Consider the following 8,488-nt stretch of genomic DNA (forward strand, 5'->3'; position numbering starts at 1 on the left):
AAGACAAGGACAAGAAGAATGTTGCAGGTGGAAAGACTACAGAACAGAATAAAAATTTCAGCTTCTCACCGCTTTCACGAGAAAATAAGACTGGATGGGGGAAGCTGTTTGGAGATTAACTTCTCTAGGGCTTTTTGCTTTCTGTGGCTGAACAAGCTGACCCGCATGGGGTGAAGGTGGGGTAAAGGGATGGTCCTAGAGGGCGGCTATTTGAAGGAGAAAGAGAAGGAAGGGGGGAAATTCCAAGTGGCAGCTATGAGAGGGCCAGAAGAGGAGCTCTTGTGGCCCAGCTGGGGTCACTGTGGGGGAATGGACATTCCTTTGTCAATCATTTGCTCCTAACTTCTTCTGGCCAATTCAACATGTAATTATGGAGATCCAGGCACTGTGCTCTGTTTTCATCTAATAATTATTATTTACTTACATCTAGAAATAGATAATAGACTCTTAATAATTGTTGAACAAATGAAAAATAGTAACAAGTACAAAAGTAACATGTATTTAGAACTTCTATCTCTCTTCACTTTATATAAATTATCTAATTTGGTGAGTAAACCAAACTTCCCCTTCTTTCATCTTCAGCCAAAACCGTCCTCAGGTAACAGGCAAAGAGAAGGAACTAAAACCCCAAGCCCAGCCCTGAGGGGCAAGAATGAATTGATTTCAGGTTGTCTATGGCTACATCCATGTTTATCCCCACATCCACACAGAATTGGCTCAGACTCCCCAGCTCGGAAGTTTGGAAACGGAAGCCAGCATTTCTCATGGCCTCTTCTTTGTCTACACTGGTTCCAGCCTCCATGAACTCACCTGGCTTATTGCTTTTGCTCTTGTCCTCCTACAATGTCGTCTCAACCCAACAGGCAAAGGAGAGCTTCTAAAAGGTAAGTCAGTTGAATGTGGGCTGGACTTAGTGACTGCCTTCCAAAGAATAGAGAATGGAAAGGGAAAAATAATAACTTTATAGTGGAGAAACCTGGCAGACCCACCTGAACCAAGTGATCGGGTTAACATCACCTAGTCAGGTGGACGGCATATCGCCATGATATCACATAATGAGAAGGGCACTTCACTTCCATAATATTCTTTCCAAAAATCCATCACTCCATTCTAATCATAAGGAAGACATCAGACAAATCTAGACTGAGGAACATTCTACGAAATGCCTGATTAGTACTCCTCAAGACTGTCAAGGTCATGAAAAACAAGGAAGTACTGAGAAACTGCCACGGATGAGAGGAGACTAAGGAGACATGACAACTACATGCCATATGGTAGACTGGATTGGATTCTGGAACAGAAAAAGGACATTAATGGAAAAAATGGTGAAAATTTTTGAAGTCTGGAGTTTAGTTAATAGAAGTATACCAATGTTGGTTTCCTAGTTTTCAGAACTGTACCACAGTAATGTTAGATGATGACATCAAGGAAATAGACGGGGTGAGGCAACCTGCTTCTAGAAATCCTCGTTGTCAAGTTATCAAGAGCTGTGTGTTCACACTAGGACCTATATTGGGTGAGAAGCTGAACGATCTGTGGTAGCTTTGCAACTTTCTATAAACCTGAAACTATTTCAAAATAAAAACGTTATTTAAAAAGAAAGAAAAAGAAAACATAATGGAGGGAAAACTCTCCAATAGCCCCAGCTCATGCAGGATAAATGCCAGGTCCTTACAGCGGCCTACTGCCCTACTTAAAGTTGCAGCACCTTTCCTGGAATGACCTGTCCCCGTCCCTGCTTTGTTTTTCTCCAGAGCATTTAGTCTTTCCTAACACATATATAATTTGTTTATTCATTCTGGGCATTGTCTGTCTCCTCACCCCACCCCCACACACACCAGAACCTAGACACAGGAGAGCAGAGAATTTTGTCTCTTTTGTTCACTGGGGAGAACGAGCTGGGGCTCAGCAAATATTTGTTGAAGGAACAAATGAACGCACGGATCACTCAGTCTCTTCTACCTTAATATCCTTATGGCTTGTAACTCTAAACTCACTTTGATTGTCCTAAGTTCAAAACCAAAATGACCAAGCGGAGAAAGCAAATGAATGTCTGATAACACAAAGTTAACTAGTCTTCGGATTTACCAGAGAGATATCATTCAGATGGATGAAATAATGTGTGTGGAAAGCTATGCATTTCAGCTTGATTTGAAGTGGCAAAACATGGAAATAGTATGACTGTCCATTAGTAGGGACAGGCTAAATAAATCCTGGTATATTATACAATAAAATATTATTAAGCCATTAAAAAAAGAGGAAGCTACTTGTCTATTAATATGAAATGATTGCGAAGATAGATTGTTAAGTGAAAAAAGCAAGATGGAGACAGTGTCTGTGGTGCACTACTGCTTGGTTAAATGGGGGGCAAAGAATGTTTAGACACATTTGTTGTACATGCATAAACTGTTTCTGAATGGACACAAAAGAACTGGAACCTTGGTTGACTGGGGGAATTAGGTGCCTGAGGGAAGGATACCCTTTTTTAACTTTTGAATTTTGAACCAAGTGAATGCCTTGCCTATTTTAATTAATTAAAATGAAATTAATTAACTTTTAAAAACTGGATCTTCTACACATTATGCAATGCTGATCTAACAGTCGTTTAAAAGTAAAATCAGGGCCTGCCCGGTGGCACAGCGGTTAAGCGCGCACGCGCTCCGCTTCAGCAGCCCGAGGGTTCGGATCCCGGGCGCGCACCAAGGCACCACTTGTCAAGCCGTGCTGTGGCAGCGTCCCACATAAAAGACAGGAAGATAAGCACAGATGTTAGCCCAGGGCCCATCTTCCTCAGCAAAAACGAGGAGGATTGGTATCGATGTTAGCTCAGGGCTGATCTTCCCCACACACAAAAAAATAAAAATAAAATGAAACTGATACCCTGAAATAGTATTTTAATTTTTCCTTTTTATTGTTTATTCTAGATCATGATTGTATAGTTAATCTCATTAACAATTCATGACCTGTGGGTACCCTGTGTATATATTAAGAACTGAATTTAGTTTTAAAAATGGATTACTTTTATAATAAAGAAACTATTAGAGTTAACACTGTCTGCCTAAATCATTCCCTACCACCAGTGAAATGACTGTATCCAAAATCTAGACTGCCTTATTTTAGTTTTTTTACTTTATTTAGTGCACTGGGTCTTTTTAGGGATCCACAAAAGGCCAAGAAGCTATTTTATGTCATTTTTATTTTTGTTTTTAATTTTTTTATTGAAGTATGATACATACAAAAAAATACGTTGTAAATGTAAAGCTTGATGAATATTTGTAAATTGAACACACTCATGTACACAGCGCTAAGATCAAGAAATAGAACATTCCCAGCACCCCAGAAGCACCCCATTTCTTTCCTGTCACTCTCCCCACCCCTTAGCGTAATCAATATTGTGACTTCTAAGAGCATAGCTTAGTTCTGCCTCTTTTTGTACATTATATAAATGGAATCTTATAGTATTGCCCTTTTGTATCTGGCTCCTTTCACTGCGAGATTCATCCATACTGTTGCGTGTAGTTATAAGTCAATCATTTGCATTGTGTATAGCATTTCATTGTGTAAATATGTTACAATTCACTTATCCATTCTACTGTTGATGGGTGTTTGAGTAGTTTCCAGTTTGGGCCGTTTATGAATGGGCTGCTATGAACATTCTTGTACGTGTCTTTTGAGGAACATTTATACACATTTCCACCCACGAATAGAATTGCTTCAGACAGATATGTGCAGCTCTAGAAGATACTGCCAAACAGTTTTTTCCAAACATTTGTACTAATTTAGACTCCTACCAGCAGCAATGAGGGTTCCAGTTGCTCCCCCTCCTCGCCAGCGTTTCATATTTTTCATTTTAGCTACTCTGGTAGATGTGTAGTGGTATCACTGAAGCTGATTTCTGAAAGTATAACTTCTTCCGAAATTCTTTAAGCTGGCTAGGTTATAAATGCCAAAAAAGTTGAAACTGGGGAAGTGAAAGTTAGAGAGAACCTTATTTTTTATGTATCCTCGTTTTTACTCTTTGGGGTTCTTATTATACATATGCACATATTAACATGAAAAATACATATGTTCCCATATTCTTGAAGTTCAGAAGCTGGTGGGTGATGACAATTTTACTCCTTAGAAATGTGTTATTATTTTCCTAAGTCACTGAGGGCTGTGTACTGGTAATCATCTTAAAGTAGAGTAAAGTCAGCCCACCCCAAAGAAATGCTTCACGCGGACAAAGATTTCTGCTATCATCACCAGGCTCAAAGCTCTCAGTCAATCCTCTTCAGATGCAGCTGACTGGTACAACAGTTATGTGCAGACCAGTAGGAAACAGAAATGAGAAAACAGCAAGTTCTCTGTCAGGGGAAAAAACAAGGGTGGGGGAGAGGGAATCTTTGGCTCCAACCTGGTAGCAAGTTTCCCATCAAATGTAAGCGGGGTCGAACGTTCCCTGGGCTGGACACCACATCTCGCCCCAACATCACCAGATTTCCCCTCAGCTGCTGTTGATCTTTTCTTTATGTCACCTTCTCTCCCCTCATACCACACACCCACCAACCTGGTGTGTATTTCCCCTGAAGGTTCTAGACCAGGACGTGGGGTTGTCCCTGGGGTTTAACTCCCCACATCAGGAGCTACACGCCGGAGCTGATGGACCCCATGGACATCGCATGCCAGCCCCATGGGAAAAATGGGATCTTTAGTCTCTACTCCAGCTTTTCCCATTCAAAGAAGCAATGGATGTCTTAGTTCATCTTTCAGCAGCTCACAAAGATGAGGGAAACCGAGGTTTGATTGGCTATCCCAGGAAATGATGGCTTTTTTTTTCCAATACCCATTTAAAACAATAACAGAGCTTCAGAATGACTGGACAACCCAGGGGTTACACACAATGCAAAAGTCATGGTGTGCTCGGTGGACGATGACCTGGATGGGGCGGACTGCTTCCCGTCAGTAACTTAAGTGTATGTCCAGTGAATCTGAACTCGTCCTGACCAAGAGGAGGGACCTCTGTGTTGGGATAGGTGAGTGGGAGGGGCTGTGAGTTGGACGAGGTTACAAGGAATTTGGGAAGATTTTTTAGAAAAACCGTTGACTGAAAAGGAAGTATGGAGTAGCTCTCAAGAATGTGATCTCTGGCTTCATTTGACCTGGGCTGGATTCCTGCTCTCAGTTCTATGCTTCCTATTGATGTGATCTTGGGAAAGTTCTCATTTAATCTGTGTGCCTCAGTGTTGTCATCAGTAAAATGGGGATGGCAAAGTCCCAACCTCCTAGGGTAATTGTGAAGATTACATAGTGCCTATGAAGCACTTAGCAAACTCCACATGGTAAGTGCTCACAAAGTGAGACTTCTCTGGTTTTTTTAAAGAAAATAAGTAAAAGGACCCATGACTGCAGCAGACAGGCTAATTATCCTGTTAGAAAGTATTTAAGGAAAGGCTGAAGGAGAAGAGAAGATTTCGGGGCTAAAAGGAGAACTTGAGATGCAGCTACCATGCTGGGAAACCAGAGGGGTGCAGAGTTCGCAGGTGCGTCGGCTAGAGGGCTCTTCTGTGGGGTCCTGGAGACTGCACAAGCTGGCAGATCCGGGAGCTCTGACACAGCAGTTACCTGTGGTAGAAGGAAGCCCTGAACAGTCCAGCCAAAACAAAACTCTGCTCTTTCTCCAGAAACTAGGAACAAGCAGAAGCTGGAGGCACAGACAGGAGGCAGAGGCACCGTCCAAGCCAGCCTGAGGAAGTGCTTGCTGACCACGAGGAGAAGACGAAGAGAGCAGCCTGGGAAAAGGCTGCTTTATGCTCTGAGTTTCCGCCCCGCCAACTGCAAAACAAAATCTGAAAAGTCACCTAGCTTCAACTTGAATTTTACATCTGAAGAAACCAAGACTCTTAAAAGGGGAGTAGTTGTGTGATGTGGCTTGATGTGCCCGGGGTGTTGGGATAAATGTTGGGTGTGGCCATTGCAATGGACAGAGGGAACGAAGTACTACCAGAAAAGATAAAGGGAGGACAGGTTGTGCACCCAGGGACAAGGGTTTAGATGAAAAGTCCACCACCGCCATCCCTTTATTCTGATCCCTGGCAGTGGCAACAAAAAATAACTGGGATTAGTGGCAATGGGAAAATATAGGGAAAGTGAAACCTTCGATGTGGGGGCTATTTGGGAGAACTCAGAGCAAGGACATCTCACGGGTATCTGATAAGCCCAAATATACCTCCTGTTTACAGCAGAAGTGGAACACTCAAATGCCTTCAGGGTGAGGTAAATATGTGAACCAGAAAAAAGTAGAACAACTAGGTGTGGTGCAGACTGGCCAACGGGAAGGCTCCACATAAAGGAATTCACAGTCAGTATTTAAAAAACATTGGCAGTGCCAAAGGTAACACAGAGGTTGGCCCCATTTCCGTGTCACCAGTTTGCAAACACTGTTCTACATGGTGTTAAAACATAAAACATTTTCAATAGTTTAAAGGCTAAATGAAACTTATAGTCTAAAAAGATCTATCAAAAGCCAGTTTCATTTTAAAGATGATCTCAAGTGAATGAAAAGTGAAAAGTCCTGATATTTTCCTATCTACATATTGATAAAGAGGATATTTTAATTCTTATATGAGATAGTGTCTCTCTCTCTCTCCCTTGGAAGAGGAGGAGATGTCCTTTACCTCCAGCAACAAGCATGGTGTTTGAAACATTGTATGAATGGTAATTAATAAATGTTTGTTGATTGAATAAAGGGGATTATGAGTGGGGCAAAGCACTAATTGGAGACAACCTCCCTTGAGGTTATAAAACCGAGAGCCTGGCTCTCCAGCTCTAAGCCTCCTCTTCCCCTTCAGGATTTACTTTTAACTCCAAACATCTTTGCAGGAGGCCAAAGGCTTCGGTGCTGTGACCTTCCTCACCTCTTTGTTCCAGCAGAGGACAGAGAATACAGGCAGCGTCCCAAGGACAGTCATTACAGAACTCCCTCCACAGGCGGCCTCCAAGCGGACTTAGTCCTTTGGGAAGGGGGCAAAGGCACTTCAGTGCTCACGCTGATCACTCTTCTAGCTCACGGCCTGGCACACAGTAAGCATTCATCGGACTGTGGATGTTATTATCTACTATGGAAATAGTTGGAGAATGAATTTTTTTACATGGACCTAATTGGGGTGAGGGGGCATAGGACAACACACTGAGAGGCTGAGGAAAAACAAAACTATTTCATCAGCTACCCATAAATCATTTTGGAAAAGGCGGAGGTGGATAAGTGTTTAAATTACTAAAATTACCTACATTTGAATACAAATCCTCATCTGTCCCTGTATACCCTTAGATATGCAGAGTTCCTCTGGAAGAACAGTTAACAATAGTTAATAATAATAGGTAACAGTGGTTACCTCCAGGGAGGACTTGAACTGGGAACAGCAGCTGGAGACTTTTTATAATTTTGCTGTGTCTATATTATCTATTAGAAATTCACAATTCATTTTTAAGTTAAACGCTGCTAGCGTAACTAAAATCTCTCCTAAGTTTGCTGTATTTGGACAAACTGAAATTGAGAAAGTCTGCTTTCAGCTTTTACTGTCAGAGCCCTGATAGCGCCCCCTACTGCCTGGTACCCACCACTGCAGCCGCTCCCTGCAGCCACAGCGGGGCTCGCTCTGGACCTGTTCAATGCGCACCAGGTTAACACCGTAAGTAGTGAACGCATTAACTAACTGAACTGTTGCCTACTCAGATACCCCAATGCTTTAATGGTCGCAAATCTAGGTACTGTGAAGGGTGACATTACCTCACACCTCATTCTTGCTGGGCAGGTGAAATAATAGATTATTTGAATTACAATATATGCATCAATCCTCCTTCCATTTTTTTCCATTTTAAACTTGTCAGTTATCAGAAGCAAAAGGACTTTGCTACTTTCCCAGTTGTATGTCAAGCGCACATCATTTCAGCAACTAAATTTGTATTAATTCATCATTTGCTGCAGTAATTTCCTTCTTTGCACATTTGAAATGGAGGCTATTGTTCCACATACAAAATTTCCTCCTGTGCTTTTATTTGGGTAAAAGGTTCTGAACTCTGATTCAGACATTTTAGTTGTTCTCTAGGGTATTTACCGTCACCTTGTACCTTTTTTAAAGTAATGTTTTTATTATTTTAAAATCAATGTGTTCTTATTATAACGATATTGCAGAAAATACAGTAAAACATAATGAATAAAATAAAAGCAAGCCCTAACTCCACCATCAACAGATAGCTGCTGTTAACATTTCTAACGATTTCCTTCCACTTCTTCTGATGCCTTTACGTTTTTATACATAGTTTTCATGCTGAATTTCAAAGTCTTTAAAGTACAGCATTTCCACTGTCATATATAAATGTTAAAATTTTGTCCTTGTTAAATATTACAAAGATATTCGTATTAGAAACTGCTGTATTATTAGTAAGTGCCACGGATGTTTGGATATAAGGGGCGAAGGTCACTTTGAACATACCCACTAACTCAGGG

This window comes from Diceros bicornis, chromosome 1, assembly GCF_020826845.1.
Source record: "Diceros bicornis minor isolate mBicDic1 chromosome 1, mDicBic1.mat.cur, whole genome shotgun sequence".
Lineage (NCBI taxonomy): Eukaryota > Metazoa > Chordata > Mammalia > Perissodactyla > Rhinocerotidae > Diceros > Diceros bicornis.